The following is an 18,815-nucleotide window of genomic DNA, read 5'->3' as shown; positions in this document are numbered from 1 at the left end:
CTAATGGAAGCAAAAGTATGTAAAGTAATAATCTAGAAGTTCCTATCATTTAATAAACGAGTATTTTTAGTAATGAATAAGTTTTTATCTGATTAAAGTAATGAGCTGCTTTCAGATTATTTCTTTTGTAGATATTAGGAAGTTCCTTATGAAGGAACTAAAAATACTTCCAGAAAGTTTTTAATATGCTGATGTGAAAATGATAGCAGTTCTTACCACAAGACCGCCTATTCAGTGGTAAAAATATTTCAGATTACAATAAGTCTCACTTGGAATAAAATGAGAAGAAAGCTCTCTCTGTCAGGAAAAGAAAGAAGTATTTTAAATATCCTTCATCTTCCAGCTAACATTTTCAAGTACTTTATTGCACAAAAAAATCGTTTTTTCTGAGATCTGCTCTGAAAAGCACTGCTGGACACCAACCCCAGTTAATTCAAATGCAAATAAACTGTGAACTTCAACCTACTTCAAGCAATAAGTGCAACCATTGCCAACTCTCCTCTCATTTAACTCTTTAGAACTTCTTATTTTCTTAAGATTTGCACCACTCAGCAATGCAGCCAAGTAATTCACCACTAATTTTATGTAACTTATGGTATAAAGAGCGATTAATTGAATAGACTTACTGTGATCATTTCTAGGACAGGAGGTGTAAATACCTGCATAAACGTTGCTATCAAATAAAGTTACAAATAGATAACAAATACATATTTCCTGTCATTCTCATCCCCACTTGGTAAAGAATCATGCCTAGTTACCTACAGCAACCTCTCTTTGCCAGCATATTTAGCCAATATAAACAGAAGTAACAATGCCACAGAGGAAACAAGAGATACTGGCATTAAGGGAGCCTTTTTGAAGTTCTTCTGGTGCAGTAACTCTGCAGAAATTCCTTGATCTGCACTGGCCCATCCAAATGAAGACACATGTTAATAAATGCAATTGCTAGAAATGAACACAACCTGCCAGAATTTTGTAACTAAACATTACTCAACCCAAAACCTAAAGAAAGAGCTTGCAAAATAATACAGAAGAGAATGAAGCTGTAGGTTTGATTTCTCTTGAATTTTTTTTCTGGGCAGTAGTAAACCTTGATATTGGAGGTGTTAGAGGGAGTTTCACATGGCACTATTTTCGAAGGGGCTAAATTACTGCTGCTCTTGGTCAACCTAGAGCTTTCTCAATGTGTCTTTACTACAGAGAAAATATTTGACTTGCAGCTCTTCTGACAATATAAAATTGATCTTTGTCTTTTCTGTCTACCAAGTGGCAGGGAAAAGCATGCTGCATTAAATATGTATAATATCATATGCAAACAAGTTTCCAGTCTTTTCATTTGCTGACAGCTATTCCTTATGCTTCAGAAGGTTTAAAAAAAAAAAAAAAAGCTTGAACTAAAAAACAGATTAGACAGATTTACAAATAAACTTGCTAATCTATTTACTTTAAAATTATGTAGCATAACAGACCAAGCTACAGTGAATGGTTAATGAATATGGTTCTGCTTTTGCTTAGAAAAATTTAGAGCAAAGTCAAGAATGGCATTTGAGTCATTGCTTCCCCTTGAGTGAGTGATTCACTCCTGCGATATTTAATGTCCACAATTACCCCATAATATTTGCCAGTCTGAAGAAAAGTAATCAGAACTTACTTCCTAAACTTCATTTGACCTCTTACCTTTAAGACATCAAAGCCATGTTCAGCTCTGTTAAATGGCAGAACTAGTCCAATTGGAGCTTCATCTTTAGATTTGAAATTAACAAAACTGAGCAGACCCTTGTTTTTAATACTATTTTATAGTCTCTAAAAGAGAGGGGTGACAGAAAATTTGTATTTTCTGAAATATTATATAAAATGACAGTTTGGGACAGCATGCATTTTTCTAAGAAAAATAAAAGTTTGGTATTTTTAAAAAACTAATTTATGTGTTTGTAACAGTTCTTTTATTCTAAGATTGAATATTGCTTTTAAACAAATACTGAGGATTATTGGATAAACTCACACACGACTAAAAACAGCACGAAACACCGGCATGATTAGGTAGATCTAGAACACACCTAGAACAGAGCAACCACGATATTTGGGCTTTTAACTGATCACCATTTGCTGTCAAAGGCTTTAAGCCAGGAAAGAACCAAGTCATCCAGTGGAAAAAGCAAGCTTTGGATCCTGACAGGGTTGTGCATATGCTGATATTTTCAATAATTGTGTGTGCCCTCATAAGCATACCCTTGTGTGCTGCCAGCTTAAGATGGGTCCATAAAGTAGCTCTTTAACCCCATATTTTCTCTAAATCCTGTTTTTGTAACAAAATTACTTCCTGATTTCACATTAGTTCTGCAGTCAGGTAGTTGGTCAAGTCATTAACAACTTTTGTATGACGTTGATAAAAGACTTGGAACTGTGTGTTATACAAAATCATATTTTTACAAGTTTACAAATATGCTTGAAGGTTTACTACTGCAGAACAGACTTCTTCTAGTTAGAACAATGACCAATATGGCTATGGACCACACTTAATGTATACATATATTTAGAACACCATTTTGTCGAAAAAAAAGCAGTGCCATTTTAACTCCTTTGGAGTGTATGTATCATTTCAAATACCCATTTTTCAAACATGACTTATCAAATAAATCAGCCTAATACAAAGGAAGGCAAAATATTACATAGAAAATACAACCAGATATAAATTTTAAAGCACCGAATCAATGTCTTAGTATCAAAGCTTATCATCTGATTGATGCTGATAAAATGACTGATCTCAGAAAGGTCAATGACTTTTAATCATGTTATGATGGAGATAGACCTGTTAACTGGAAAAAGACTGTGTGTATGAATAGAGACCAGTCAAGTGAACAATGATTTGTAGATTCAGGCCCTGTATAAACGCTAAAAGTTTAGATATTTAATTAGTGGGTTGGGGTTGTTGCATTGTGGGTCTTTCTTCCTCTCAGTATTATTGTAGCAACTGCACCATGGTTCGAAATAACTTTTTCAAAATAATTTTACAATGTCTACTTCAAAAAGTAAACATCCAGAATCTCCATACCTTAAAAGCCATAATATAAAATTATATCAAAATATTTCAAAGCAAATTAATATTCATGTCAATGACAGATGATAAAAGCTGTCTTGGCTGATGGATAGACTGTTAATGAAGGCTTGCAAACAGTGCAAGTGCTATGTAATAAACTTTCATTCCCTACTGTGGAGAAAGGAAGAAGAGAGCTGTTTTATTACTGAGGAGAGGAGAAGAGGGAGAGAATAAAACTTATTTCCTAATTCGACCCAAATGCAGTGAAAGTCTTGGTACCCTGAACTACTTTCTCCTCATTTTTCTGGCTTTCAACTTTACCCATCAGTAGCTCTGTGCTGCTGCCTGATGGTTATCTTTATACTGTAGCAGATACAAACATTCAGCAAAGTAGAACCCACCTTAACATTAAGGAAATGATGCAGGAGCGAAAAAATTCTGCAATACTAAGAAGCAGCCTCCTTTCATCAGCTTCATCCCATCAACACAGGTTACTTTATGCTCACAGCTACTACAACTGCTAGCACTCGTGCAGGACAACTATGTAGAGAAATACTTGTAGTTTAGGTCCCAGTTCCTAAGAAAATTCATCACAACCAAAAGGGTATGAAGCGCTACGTAATCCTAAAACAACACGAGGCGGGGACCTCATTTGCCTGCTTATTCTGTTCAGTTATCTCAGTTGCACTGGCTAGCAGCAGCAGCTTATTCCCTCTGGAATCTGCCTTAATCTCAGACAGACACCCCTGCGTGTGCAGCTCTGCGTGTGCAGAAGTCGCTGCCCAGCGCTCAGCTCCGTGCGTGCAGAAATCCCTGTGTAGCACTGAGCTCTGCATGTGCACAACTCTGACAACTCACAGGAGCAGCAGCAAACTCCTCTGTGAAGCAGAGCTCCTTACCGAGCTCACGACATGTTAAACACTGCTGAAAGAAAAAGACATTACATCTGCCCACACTTCTCAGTTCTATTCAATTACTGACAACAGCAGTCCTATAAATGCAACGTAATATGGTATTGTTAAATCCGAGATTCACGCTTACGGCTAGTTGCAGCCTGGAAGCGGGCCTGATGCTCAGCCAACATCAAAGGACAAAAATTCACAACTTTCACAGACACACACACCCCCCACATTGACCTTGGAGGCAGAGGTGGAGATGATCCCTTTCATAAAGGTGCTGTTTCCCAAGTTGACAGCGTACCAGGGCTGAATTGTTTGTCAAGTAACAGGGTATCACTGTCTTTCTGTTACACACGCGTACAGGCACGCACAAGAGCACAGGGCAACATGAGGCTATGCTTTTAAATCCTCTTTAATTCCCTCTTTACTCTCTACTTCCCAGAATGACCTCGCATATCCTGTCTTCCCCCACGCAGAATCAACCAGAGCTTTTCTAGTCCCCCAAATGGGTATTTATGCAAAGAAGGCTCCGTAATGCTTTTTAAGATCGTTCTGTAATATTCAAGATTTCTAAAATAAAACATTTTCAACATTCAAAAATTACCCTGAGAGCCAGTTTTCAATAAAAATAAGCCTTGAACTTTTCATTCAGATTCATCTTTTGTTTATAGAGCCCTTTTCACTGAAAGCTGCACCCCTTTTCCAAGCCTTGCCCCTACACTGACCTAAGGGCTACCAAGCTTCCAACTTTGCTCTGCCTTTAATTGCCAGCTCCTCCATCCCATCCAGCACCCTGCTACCGTTTTTGCGAAAAATATGCATGCGAGGGTGTATATATATATATTAGTATTGCCGCTTACCTTGTCCAAGAGTCACTAAAATCTACGTGGGGGAAAGAAACAAAACCCCAGCTCGACGGGTCCTCGTGCAAATGGCAAAGAGAGGAACACTTCTTCTTCTTCTCGCTTTAACAAAGCGGCTCCGCCGCGCTCCGCTGAGCGAGCGAGGCAGCAGTCCGGAGGCAGGAGGCGCAGCAGCCCTGCGGGCGCTTTCCGGCGGAGCAGGCGCGGAGGCTCCGCGGCCCGAGGCGCCGCGGGGAGGCGGCGGGCGCCCTTCAGCACCCGGCGCGGCGCGGACAGCAGCGCTCCGGCCCAGCCCCGCTGCCGCCCGCCCGCCCGCCCGCCGCGCCGCCCGCCCCGCCCCCGTGCCGCCCCCGGCGCCGGGCGGGCTCCCAAACTTGCGCTCCTCTTGTGCCCGCCGCCTCCCTCGGCTGGTTTGTTGCGTTTATCTAAGCGTGAGGCGGGGCGGAACGCCTCGTGTTGCCCCAGCCCTTCTCGCCGCGGGGCTCCCTGCCCTCACGGGGGCTGTTACCCCGGCAGAGGTCACCGAACCGCTCCTCCGGCTTCCCCTCCTCAGGGCCATCCGTGCCCCGCGGCTTGGGCCCGGCCCGGCACCAGCAGAGCCCCTTGGCCCGGGCAGAGCGCAGCGAGAGGAGCAACTGCTGTGAAACAGGAGGAACTCCCCCCTGAAGCACACAGGGGTGTTGTGCCGGCGTGTTTCACCGTGTTTCATATTATGCAGTAATATATCAACGGGCTGTCTGAAAGCTCGAGTGTGCTGGAGGCTTTGCACACCTGAACCGGTAAGCCCTAGCATCCGCACCAGATTAAAGTGCTTTAGTGACGAGGTAGAGGTCCCTGGTAACCCTTGCCAGAAACATGGACACGTGACTGGGAATCTTATTTAGTTAGGCAAAACATAAAGGGGGAAAAAATCACCTTGAGATAAAACCATTAATTACATGTCTCATTTATAAGCAGGAGAAGAGATACCTTTGGATGAAGTGTAACAATCAAAACAAAAAATCCAACTGGAAACTAATCGCCTAAAAGCTTAGAGATACATTTATGTGAAGTCAAGCAGAGAAACAGTATTTTGAAGTCTCACTTGAATCTGCTTTATTGTGAGATAACAGGTTTAGTTATCTGATTCATTACTTTTAAATTAATTTACTATCCATTCCGCCACCTTTAAAGAGTACCTGTTTCATCTTCAATGTGAAATCATTATGAAAATTAAGTATCTACTCCTCATGCCATTATAGATTAACAGTTTCATGCCTTTTGGAAAAATACATTACAGATTAAAGTATTAAACTGTCTTTAAATCACCCATGGCTAGGGTAAAGCCAGACAGAGGTCAGCTGCTCTGACGTACATCAGCTTTCTAGGTTAATTACACTCGTGTCTACATGTGGAATGAGCACGTAGTGAGGAACAAAACTAGGTAAATACCATTCCTAAAAAGTGAACTAGTTAACATAGGAAATAATAAAATGGGACAGGTTGGATTGCATTAGCTTATTACTGTTTTGTGAGGGAGTTCTTACTGGACTAACAATTAGGTCATGGCACTGCAAGAAGGAATATGATTAACTTCGACACACAGAGTGTGGAGCATAAAGCCAAATAAACCAGACTTTCATTGACCCAACCCTTTCTAATTGCCAGTTATCATGAAGGCAGCTTGTCTGGCATCTGGGTTGCATTTCTGAAACCCTATTATTTTACTTCTCATTTTTCTCTTTAGCGCTCTCAGTTTTTCTGCAAAGTACAGACAGTATAATTGCCGTACTTAAGGACAATTTTTGCAGTACAAAATTGACACTAAGTCTGCTAGCACAGCTGCACCAGAAACTCTCGAGGGACAGAGGTAAACCCCAAACTGGCTTGTTCAAAACAGGGGAAATTGAAATGCTGTGGGGATGAATAGGGACCTTGCTCATCCATTCTGCTTTGCCATTATGAAAGTACATGAAACAAACAATCAACAATTACGTAGATGTTTTATATAACCCAATTACTGAGGTAGTTGGGAAATCGGTCAAATTATGCACGGTCTGATGTATCATAACTTACTGCTTAGCTTTGCAAATTAGTAGATGATGAATCTCCATACTAGCATATAGAAGACCCTCAAAATTTCTGAAAATCTCTGTATCTTGTGAGAACTTGCAGTCCTAAATTTCAGTGCAAATAATGATACAACCATTAAGGTATCTTGGCATTCTTGCATTTTTGAGTGTGCTTATCTGATCATATGTAACTTTATTATTTGTAAACTCACGGAGGTATTAAATTTAAAAGTTCATATTTAATTAAAATCTATTTAATGTATTTTTAGCACATACATATTTTCTTTTTTTTTCTCTGATTTAGATCCATAACATCTATAGACCATAGTTGGAAAATAAATTTTATTCATTCATATCCTGACATCTGTCTTCTGCTTAATGGATATTATATGTGAGCTCTATTTTTAACATTGTTGGATCCGTTTTTACACACACACAAAAATTATGTGAATTAATTTTATTGTTGCTTTGTTTTGCGTCCCATACATTACATCATCACTTTCCAGTTCAAATGTTTTCATCCAAAGAATAACTGGGATATTACTTTATTGGATGTAATGCAGATCAATATATATTTTAATGACGAACTTATTCTGTGCCTAACAATTAATTGCTAGTCCAGAGAGACTGTTGCTGCTTAGTAGTATATTTCTAATTTACATAACCTTAATTTGGATACTTTATGATCATATCTGGAAAATCCCACATAATATGCCAGACAGTTTTCTGTTTGGTATACTCCTGAGCCCCATGTGCTTGACAATCAGTTATGCTGGTTTTTATATTTTCTACTCCAATTACTATATTTGAAGTGTTTGCCATTGGACAGAGAAGAGCACATGCAGTAAGTACTGTTTTCTTGTACAGATAAGAAACACAGAACTTCAAAGCTGGTTTATGTTTGTTTAGACTACAGATAAAGATTCTCTGTTTTGTATTTATGACATGCTGCTTAATATAATATCTGATACAGCAGGAAGTTTTATGCAAGACAAAGAGAAGACCAAAGTCTCAGTATGTTAAAGGGAAGTTAATGCGAATAATAGATGATAAAAGTTGTTTTAACAACCCATTCCATATTGTCCATGCTGTGATTTAACTCCTGTTAGCAGTCAGAAACCAGGACAGTCCAGAACATTCGCTCTTACACTTTACAGCCCATCCATAACTCACTGAAGTTAGAACAATAGTCAATTTCTTTGACTAATTTGTATCTCCTTTTCTACTGCAAAAAATTCTGGAGAAGGGGTTACATTCCTTGTAAACAGTGTTGCACCCAAAATGAATGCAGAATTCGAGAGTAAGCAAAGTTTTTCAGAACTGACTGTTTTTCTTCTCTTGGCTTTTCTACCACTAGCATTTCAAACACAAGTAATTAATTTTTTCTTAATTTTTGCTTGGGATTTTGTGGACAAAAATAGGACATTTATAAAACTTGCCTTGTTACTTACACTTTAGATTATTCCAGTGACTTCTCTGTGGCTTGGTACCCCTCACTACCTGCAAGTTCAATAACAAAATTTTATTTTTCTGTGATCTATCTTTAAACATTTGAATTGAAACGAATTCCCATTGTTACCAAAAAATTTAGGATATTAATATCTCATACTACTAAATGTCAATTAATTTGTTGTCTCAAATTATGCAGCAGTTCCAATGTGGCAATAAGACTAAAAAGCAAAAATTAATTATTTTTGTCTTTAAATGAAGAATATGGAACACTTTAAACACAATTATATTTGGGGCTTAATATCAAAAATAGTTTTAGGCATGATGAATTCTAACAATGATGAAATCTTATTTCAAAATATACAGTACAAAGTACTGCCCTTTGTAGCATTCAATTTCCATTTCTTCTTAACAAATTATTCCCCTTTTCAGACAGCAGCTGCCCCTTCAGTGCAGCTGTTACTAGTAAAGATCATTGATTAGCTTGAAGTCAATGACAGCAAAGGAACTCTCACGATGCTCTGATATGAGATAGCATGAATAATCCTCCAAATCTCTCTCTCTTGCACACACACAGCATGAAGTTTGGACACATACCTCTTTCTCTCATTTTCCACTAGTCTAATTCACTCAAAGTCTGTTCAATGTTTTAATGAAATATGATAGTGCATCCACCATAAACTCAGTCCTGAGCAAAAAGCACAAGAAATGCATTGAGACCTGGACCGGTGCTTTGATAACAGCAGGGCATCGTGAGCACCAGAATGACAGACACTGGCAAATGGCATAGAGGAAAATTAGCTTACTCGTGGCTTGGAGAAAGGTTGTGCCAACCATCTGTCACAGGAGATCTCCCAAATGACAGCAAGGATCATAAATGCACATTAAGGTTTTCCCTATATCACCTCAAAGCCAGTTCTCACAAAGGGACCCAAATAAAAAAATATACATTATTGTTCACACACAAGAAACCGTTTGAAATTCATTAAAATAATTCAAATGCATGCCACAAAACAACAGATGCAGACTCAGAGTGTGTAGGGGGGAAGCATAAATTCTGAGGTAATCTCTGTAGGTTTTTTCATTATGTCTAATAAAATAAATACTAAAAATTCATTTCAGTGTGTAGCAGATTTGCAGTGATAGTGATTCTGACAAGATGACATTGTCCCCATTCTCATCTTGTGAAAATAAAGTAACAGCTGATTAAACAGGAAGGAGATAATACACTACAGAATTAATATCCACATTAAAAATTACTATTGGAAAAGAATTAGGCAATGAGGATAAATATTTAATTTCATATCATCTAGCTTTTTTCAACCTCATTTGGGATCAAATAATTTAATTATTCATTATCGTTGAAATCTGAAAGCATACTACCACTCGATAGTAGATAATACAGATTCTATTAAAAAAAAAACCACTCCACACAAAGAGAGAGCTGCAGATACTCGATTTCAGTGCCTAGTGATAGCATATATAAGAGATCTCTTAGGGCACCTACTGGGGAACCTAAGCATTGCATGCCAAAGAAAGCCTGCAAAAAGGGTAAAAATCCTTCTAAGAGATTTAAACCAGAACATTTATTCAGCCTCTTTTTTTTCTCCTCTGGGCAGTCCTCGTTCTATTGACTGTAGTACTTAAAGCAAATAACCAAATGAGAAAACTTCACAACTGAAAGTATTCACTGATGGAGGGGAAAGAGCTAATACTCTATATTTCAGAATCTGCAGCTCTTGACTATTTAAATGTGTATTAAGTAAAATGTATTATGTTGTGTTTATATAGAAAAAATATTTTGCATTAAAATTTTTACTAAAACCACAATGAGAAATTTAATTAATAGGAATTAAGTATTTACAAGAATGTCAAAGTCTTTGGATTAGGCTTGTCTATTCTTTAAGTTAGTTTCTCAAAGTATTTAGATATTTTGATTTTTTACCTATGAAGATCTGTCATAGTAATCCTGACATCTGTAAACATTTTCCATATCATTTTCGTTTGCCACTTGATTTATTTCTGCCCACTAATACAGAATATTCTCTATTTTATAGCTCATTTCCTCAAAGTTCCTCACGGGTGATTTCTGGAGACATATGGTGTGTAGCTAGGAGTTTATCTAGCCTGTGACAGAGAATGGTAGTTTAACTTATTTTACAGAAAAGATGGCTTTTGAAATTTTGTCAATAAAGTAGCAAGCACCTCATATCAGCCTCATAAAGCTGGATTTATTTTTAAGCAAAAGTTCTCTAAGGGCCTCTCTCTGTTCCTGTAACATGTTTTTGTGTTTTCCAAGCGTCTGTGACTTGCAACCATCACTTACAAACTCTAGGGAGAACCGCCTGGTACCTTGTTAAAAAAACACCAGCACCAAACCCAGAACAATAACACACCTAACCTGCTGCTCAGGCACACTGACAAGTTAATATCCATTATCTCGGCAGTTTAGGTAACCTATTCCAAACCAATAAAAATCCCCCTGAGCAGGGGATAAGTATCGTCCTTATGTTCATTTTATGCATTACTATAGGAATTACACTTCACAAAAAAGTTTGAAAAGACATGCAGACTTCTTTCTGCATTTGTCCTAAATCTCAGTGATGGAGATGAAGCACAATCTCTTATTTTCAAGTGCATTTTCTTAGGTAATATGCCACTAAAAATAGTGATTGCATGTCTGGAACAAAGAACTAAATTAATATAATATTAATAGTCTAATGCTCTCCTAGTCATGTATCTCATCATGCAACTGATCCCAAGTTGTACTAAGAATATAAAGGAACTAGTTCTTCAAAGAATGCACTTACTGACTTTGAAGCAAGTAGGTCTGTGAACTCTGATATCTGTACAGGATAAGAGACATTTCCTACAGTTCTAGAGAACAAGAGGAGAATATAATAAGATATGTAGACACATCTTACCCTGTCTCTCCTTGAGACCAATCAGCTTGTCCCAGAAGAGCACAAAGAATATTAAATGGGATGAGTGTTCTGGCTTATTGTCTTTGTGACGTTGATGCAGCAGAATTTCTCACTTTTTTATGAGATAAATTTCATCAAAGGTTCATACCCATGTTACAACAACTACATAGAGTAAAAAATGCAGTGAACTTTCCAGGTGGGAGACAATGTCATTATTCTACATGTCAGATAGTTCACAGCTCTACTCAGCCAGAATCCTTCTTTGTCTTTCCAGACAACATTCTAACAGTCTGAATAAGAACAAAAAAAAATCAAGCTAAGCAGTTGAGGAAGAACGGAATTTTCATGCCCCGGCATCTAATTTCTAATCATTTTGTCACTGCTTCTGCACAGAGGAATGATGTGATGTAAAAGGGGTAATATGACAACTTCATGTTGGCACATCCTAAAAGAAAAAGGATATATTCATACTTCTTACTTATAAAGTAATTCCTGGGATGACATCTGTAGTCTTATATTCTGCACACATTCATTTTATTTCATTTTCCTTTTTTTTTTTTTCCGTAGGTCACTCTATAAACTCTGACATTCACAAGAAACCAACTTACTCCTGCTGCTAATATAGTGTTAAATATTAATAAGCACAATTTTTTTAAATAATATGAGGGATGTGAAATGGTTACTTGAGTCTCTTCAGTTTTTATACCTCTCAATGAACCCAATTCAGGAATTAGCCATCTCTACTCCAAGACTTATCTAATTTAAAGTGACAGACCTTTAATTACATATGACATACTATCCAATTATATGTAGAAAAATCTATTTTCACCAGTACAGTACTATTTGAAAAGCTGAGACTTAATCTGCCAAAAAAATCAGATTTTCTCCAAATGCTTTACTCAAGAAGGAAAAAAAAAGTACATTACAGCTTGTTAAATATTCAGTTAAAAGACCTCCTTTCTTGTAGTTTATCCTACCCTTCCTGTAATTTCGATTGAAGTCAGAAATAGGCCAAGTAGGTTCTTGTTCATCACTTTTGTGAATGTATAGAAATTAGAGAAGATTACCCAGTCAAACAGGAATATAATAAAATATGGGAAAAAACTAGGAAAAAATAAGATCTTATTTTGGTTTTAAAAGCAATTATAAAGAAGGTGTCGAAATTAATTATCAAATAAATATTTGTGTTTATCCTTAATACATTAAATTACTACTATTCACAAATACAGATCACATTACTTCCATATACAAGAAAAGAAAACACAGATGCCCTCTTTTTGCTTAAATGGGAAAAATACTGAGAGGCTAAGCTGTTTAAGCACTTAAAAAGAAATCTGAGAGCGTGCTGGGAACAGAAGTCTCCTATTTCTTATTAATTCTTTATCACATGATAATCCTGCCTTATCAATCCATATGTCAATTTAAAAGCAGTGATTGCAAGTCATCAATAGTGTTGATCCAATATTTCAGTACAATCGAAAAAGACACACAACTGAACTTTAAAGAGAGTTCAGAAAAATCACAGTAGTCTGCCTTTTAGCATAAATGGTACTGCTTGTCTGATATAATCCAATACTGTTGATTCCAGAAAAATACCTATAGTCACTATCAAAATGCCTGCTGTGCTCACTTTGCTCAGCACATGCTACAGAATATACACACACCATATTATTTCACTAAAAACCTCCAGAGATGCAGACAGTACAGTTACACTGTCAACATTTTGAAGCAGGGTCAGAATACATAACACACTTTTGCATTTGCTTCCCTGCTAAATCAGTTACTTGTTTTCAGTCAGGAAGCCAACATCATTCTGAAGTTTCAGAATTCAGTTTTTCACAGTTCATAGCACACATTATTAAAGTATATTAGGTGCTACTCTCAAGTATAGATATTTAAGACATCAAGTGACATTTATGTAAATTTACATTAGAAAGCTTTAATAAAAGGCTACTAAGTTGCTAAATAAATCATCAGGTTTGAAATGCAGGTGCAATATGCATACTCAATTTGCATTTATCTGTTAGCATATATATTCTAGCACAATTTCTGTCCACACACACCGCCAGTAGCTCTTCATTCAGTGAATATAGATATGGCCGAGACAACGTCTACCTGCAAAAGCTATTTTCTTCAGGCACATGTAATTGCTAATCACCTATGAGATGTTTGTTCTTAGTGGTTTACTGGGCACCAAAGAGGCAGAAGTCAAGTTTCAAGGCAGAAACCAGGTGAATAAACCCAGAAGGCTTCTCCTTACTCCACCTGCAATCATGTACAACATAAATTTAGTGTTCTGAAACTACTAACGTATTTCATATGGGAGGTATTTTTCCATGTATTGGTACCTTTCAGTTTTGAGGAGTGATGGAAAAGAAACTAAAGCTGAGGTATAGACAGAGAGATGTGGATTAGGTAAGTGACTTACAACCAGTATGGAATTGGCAACTTTAAAGCAGGGACAGAAGACAAAGATTTGAAGTACAGACAGTTGTATTTTCAGGAAAGGGTATTTCCTGAGAGAAACATCACTGGAACAACCAAAGAGGTTAAACGGCAAGACAAGATCATAGACAAAAAGATTCTCTGGACGGCTGCGTACAAGAAGTAGAGATAACAAGAAATGACAAGGAGATCAAAGAAAAAATGGAAGAATAGAAGAAAAAGCAGGTGAGATGGAGAAAGAGAGAACAGAATTAAATTCCTGGAATAAGTAAAATGGCTAGAGATGAGGAATGAATAAGAAAACTCAGTACAAACAATACTAAGGAAAAGAAATATAATGAGATCACCTTATGTTTCACCTGCTATTTTTTTAATGGAAAGCACTCAGCAAGATTTTGTTCAAAATGGAAGAAGCAAAGAGGAAAGTCAGAGAGATGAATCATTACTTGTTTCATCCAAAAAATAGCAAACTGTAAACAAAAACTGTCTCTCTGAATTGCAGAACTAAGAAACCTCAGTTCAGTATCTGCTTGGAAATAACAATTTTCACATGATAAAAGAATGCTTGTATCTATTACAGAAAACAATAAACTAAATACAAACTGGTATTCATGATAATCATCTATTAAAAATTGTCTACAGATGAAAATATATTCACCTAGTAAACTCCCAGTTAAATTTGAATAATGAATGTATTTCAGAACCAGTGACTTGGCAAATAGAGAAATGGCAAAATTAATGAGATATCCATGGAATATATTTGCTATGTTTATTTAGATAGTACTTTCAAAATGAAGGTGAGAAAAAGAAATCAAAAGGACAATGCATGTGCACTATGTATAGGCTTTAGTAATGCTTATGGTAGAATTAGCAACAATATGACTGGATAACAAATAATTATCCAAAGCTCTTCAAAATAAAATCCTGTTGCACTGAAAGCTTTTATAGGTGCCAAGCAGTACAAAGGCCTGTTAGAAGAATTGCTAAGACCAGCCAAAAAGCATAGCAAAATTACGTTATCTTATTTAAAACTGCCATTCACACAGGATCATATTTTAGTCTCAGTGTCTGTGGATGGAAAACAAGTAGTAAGAGTGAAGTTTTAACTGTCTCAGCTGTGGCTGCTAAGCTCATCGTGCAACATAGAAATAACTTAGGAAGTAGTTTAACACTAAGTCATGTACAAGTGTCAGAGAATCACAAAATTTTTAGAGTTGGAAGAGACCTCTGGAGATCATCTAGTCCAACCTCCCTGACAAGGTAGGGCTGTGGTAGCAAAGCAGACCAAGATAATACACAAGCTACTGGTAATGCAGCGTTTGTGAAAATATCCTTTGAAATACGGTTTTAAAATAAAATACAGTTTCATAATTGTGGAGATTATGTTCTCTTTTCTAATTTGGTGGTACAGTTATATTCAGTGGAGTAGCCTCACTCTAAAACTAAATAAGCAGAAATAAAGCCAAGTTCTTCATGCTGTGAATATTTTAAAGCGCTCCAACAACACTATAAGAAGAGAAAGAGTTAAAAAAAACAGTTCAGAAAAATGAAACTGGTACAACATATCTGTTTTGAAACATTAAGAGCACTATTATAGGAAGTGCTTTGATTTTTCTGCCCTTGGATCTATCCAACTAAGATTGCAGCCGGTCCAGTGGATCTATTTAACTATGTTTGAAACAGTGTGTGGCTATGTATGAAACAGAGTGATGGTTGCAAAATTAAATCATAGCTAAGATAAGATGAAAATGTGCAATGTCGCATAAACAAATTAGGAAAAAAATATGGATCATTTAGACATATTTTGATACATGGATTTTATTTCTATCCAATTCTGTGGAATATTTACAAAGTACAGTTTTATCAGACCCATTCTGCATATTAGGATGCAGAAGCTTCATTTCAAATCTATAAGCAATGACTGTTTCATAAACCTTACCTCAATGTAGGGTCAACCTACTTTAAATTCTATCCTAGCTTTCAGATCTTTCTTCAAATCCCTCATTCATACCCATCTGAAACATATAACTGTTTGTAATTAAACCTAAAATAAGATCGCTGTACAACTTGCCCTTATTCTTTATACATATATAAATCCAACAGGTCTTAACATATTAATGACTAGTCTGCAGTTTACTGTGCACAGGTCAGTTCATAAAGCCTGTTTTTGTGTGGTATTAGAAAAACTATCATAAAATTTGCTTCTCTTTATATTGATTCTTTCCACGTGTTGTCTTTGAAGGAATTAAGTAAAATCTGGACTGATCCAAGCTATAATTGACTTTTCCAACTGATTCCATCTTGTAGCTTTTGGAACTGTTGTCTGTTTTAGAATTCAACTTTGTACAGTCTACAGCTATATCATCAACCAAACATCTCTTTTTATGAGTAGTCTTTTTTTTTTTTTTTTCCATGGTCCAGCCTTCAAAATCTCCTAAATAGGACAACTCTGGTGATTTTAAATGTAGGGCAATTTTTTTAAATTTAGTATATGATTAAGACTATTCTTATCTTGTTTTCTTCAATGAACTCTAAAGCAATGAGGCAATCATTTTGATACATTCCCTTAGAGTCTAACTGAAGATTTAGATACCTAATTTTAAGCATCAAGACTTAGAAGAATAATCATCCTTGTTCTACTTGAGCTCTTCCAGCAGTGTTTGTTTTGATTAGATAAACATAAAATAATTAGGAAACTCTCAATACAAATGTTTGATGGTTGATTTTGGCACACCTTCTCATGGTCTATTTTTTCACCCCATATACATCTCAAAATTTCATGCTGGCATTAACAGCTGTGCTTTTTGTTTCCATTATCTTTTGTGCCATTTTCATCAAACATGAAACAGGAAAAACTCCTTGGTGTGCTACATCGTAGCTGTCACATGCAGTGTTCTGAAGAGGAAATCTAGAAGTGTAGAAGTGTAATCTGTGTTATTGAAAAAATTAACAAGTGGAACGATCTGTAGAACATAAAACATTCACTCTACATTGCTTTCCTCCTTTCCCTGCAAGTTTATATGACTCAGAAGTGAACAGCATACATAAAAGCATCCTATGGGGCTCTATGGACTACGCTGCACAATGTGGATCAGAATTTTTAGAAAAGTGCTCTCCTGAGATGTAGACATTTCAAATGTCATACTTCATCCCAACTAAGATAAAAGAAGGAAGTTGTTTGCTTTTTAGAATTTGACATATACTTAAAATGAAAATCTAATCACATATTCTTTCCTTACAGAGGATGGTTAATTTTTCTGATTTTGTGGACTGTGCCTGTACTGTGCTATAAAAACCACTATTGAGTTTAATGGACTCTTGGTAATAATAATTAAATTATTAAAATTTTAATAAACTCACAAATAATGAAAACACCACATTTTCATAATACTGAAAAACAAATCATTGATGTAATTATAGTCTTTAATTACATAGTCTTTATCTTACTTTATGTTTTTACTTCATTTGAGCTATGTCTTTTTTTTCCAAATTTAATATACACCTCAAAATTATACTTACAGTGCTTTCACCTTCCTAATTTTCAAGTTCTTGACCTGTTTTAATATACAAATACACCAGGTGTTATTCCTTTAGGTTTCACCAATATCACTGAGGTTCTGCCCACATTTTCTTTTAGGAAACATGTTTATATGAATTCTCCTGTGGCACCTAATCCAAAGGATGTTGGGTGTTTTTTGGTGGAACATCAGTACATCCAGTATTTTAGGTAGATTTCTTGATTTCTTGAAAACAGTCAGAGGATTTCTCTTATGTTCAGTAAATCAGACTGAAGATACCACATCCAAACAGACATTTATTCATCCTACAAGAAGTCAACTCAAATATTGCCAAACTACTAAGCCCCAAGAATCTGATTATCCATAAATAAAGTTTGTGCTACATACTTTATATTGCTTTGATTCATTAATTTTATGTGGAGTTTTAGTCAAAGTATACCCAACAATAAAAATTGTAAGCAAAAAGATTGGCTTCATAGTCAGTGTCAAAAATCGTGGGAGAGAGATGCAAGGCAGCATTCAAACTAACCTACAGTGACTGTGATTTTGGTTAAAATGCCCACGATGACAATCACCAATTTTGGTAGTGATAGTTTAGCATGTTGTTCTATTTCTTATGCAGAGGTACACAGAAAATTATATGGAAGTTTAAATTTTAATTAAGAACAAATTACCTGTGGAAACTCTTGAGCGCAGTTTTACAGAAATGTGTGTGATAACGGTTGTATGCCCTACTCCCCTCATATTCTCCAAAAATAGCTGATGCTTATGAACTATCACTGGCTTTACACAAAGTAGAAGAAGTCATCAAAAGAGCAGATAAAGGTATAAATATGAATGTTATTGTTTCAAACATATTTTAGGAGGAAAAAAAATTTTAAAAAAATGCATTCTATGTTGTCATTAACTTCTGTATCCTGCTACAAAAACTGTAAGAATTGCATGTTTTCACTAAATGCTAGTTTTATCTATTCAGAGTTGTGCACTTTTATTTGCTAGTCTTTTGCTTTCTAGTTAAGCCAGCTGAGGTGTTGTTATGATGACCTAAGTTCTGTTTGTTACTGTGTTAATATATTACCTGGAGACCATATTAACAGAAAAGTGTCTCTTTCCTTTCTTATATAAGTCCCTGTTGTAGCAACACTGAGAAAAACAAAGTCCTGAGAAAGGGAGCAGAAGAATCAGAGCATTGAGTAGGTCACTACAACTGGTTCAATAAGTGGAATAAGTAATAATACTTCCAAACGTGTAATCTATTGAACTTGTCCACCTCGTTCTTGTGAGATCACAGTCCTTTGCAATCTCCAACTTGCCTGTGATATCACAAATCCATGGTGAAAACCCAGCTTCCAGGAACAGGCAGCCTGAGTCTTTGATTATCAATTCTGCCTTATGAAATATGAACTTTCTCCAGTGTCAAATTAAATTAAGAGTGTTGCTTTTTGTATCCTTCTGATTTTTAGTGCAACTACCTGGGGAACTAATTTGAGAAAGAAACAGAACACTTTAATTTTGTATGAGAACTCTTTCAATCTGAAGATTACATAATTTGCACTGAATTTGTCAATGTTTAAATGGTTTTAGAGCAAATTAATTTTAAAGTTAATACATGGAAACTTTCATCAGCTA

At 36.2% G+C, this 18,815-nt stretch overlaps 1 protein-coding gene across 2 annotated transcripts in view; it reads right to left on the bottom strand.

The window, feature by feature from the left end:
- The window catches only part of FSTL5 (follistatin like 5), a 287,281-nt gene extending 282,142 nt beyond the window's left edge, over positions 1–5,139 (bottom strand). Inside the window, exon 1 of one of the 2 annotated variants that reach the window (XM_014878572.2) lies at positions 4,797–5,139. The gene's annotated coding sequence lies outside the window, so the exon portion shown is untranslated. The remainder of the gene's footprint in view (positions 1–4,796) is intronic. The other variant, XM_088163647.1, reaches the window with a different exon arrangement.
- Between the last annotated feature and the right edge of the window lie 13,676 nt (positions 5,140–18,815).

The sequence above is a fragment of the Sturnus vulgaris genome, chromosome 4 (genome assembly GCF_052056855.1).
Source record: "Sturnus vulgaris isolate bStuVul1 chromosome 4, bStuVul1.hap1, whole genome shotgun sequence".
In the NCBI taxonomy this organism is placed as follows: domain Eukaryota; kingdom Metazoa; phylum Chordata; class Aves; order Passeriformes; family Sturnidae; genus Sturnus; species Sturnus vulgaris.
The sequence above is the reverse complement of the archived record's forward strand: the minus strand, read 5'-3'. Positions and strand labels throughout refer to the sequence as shown.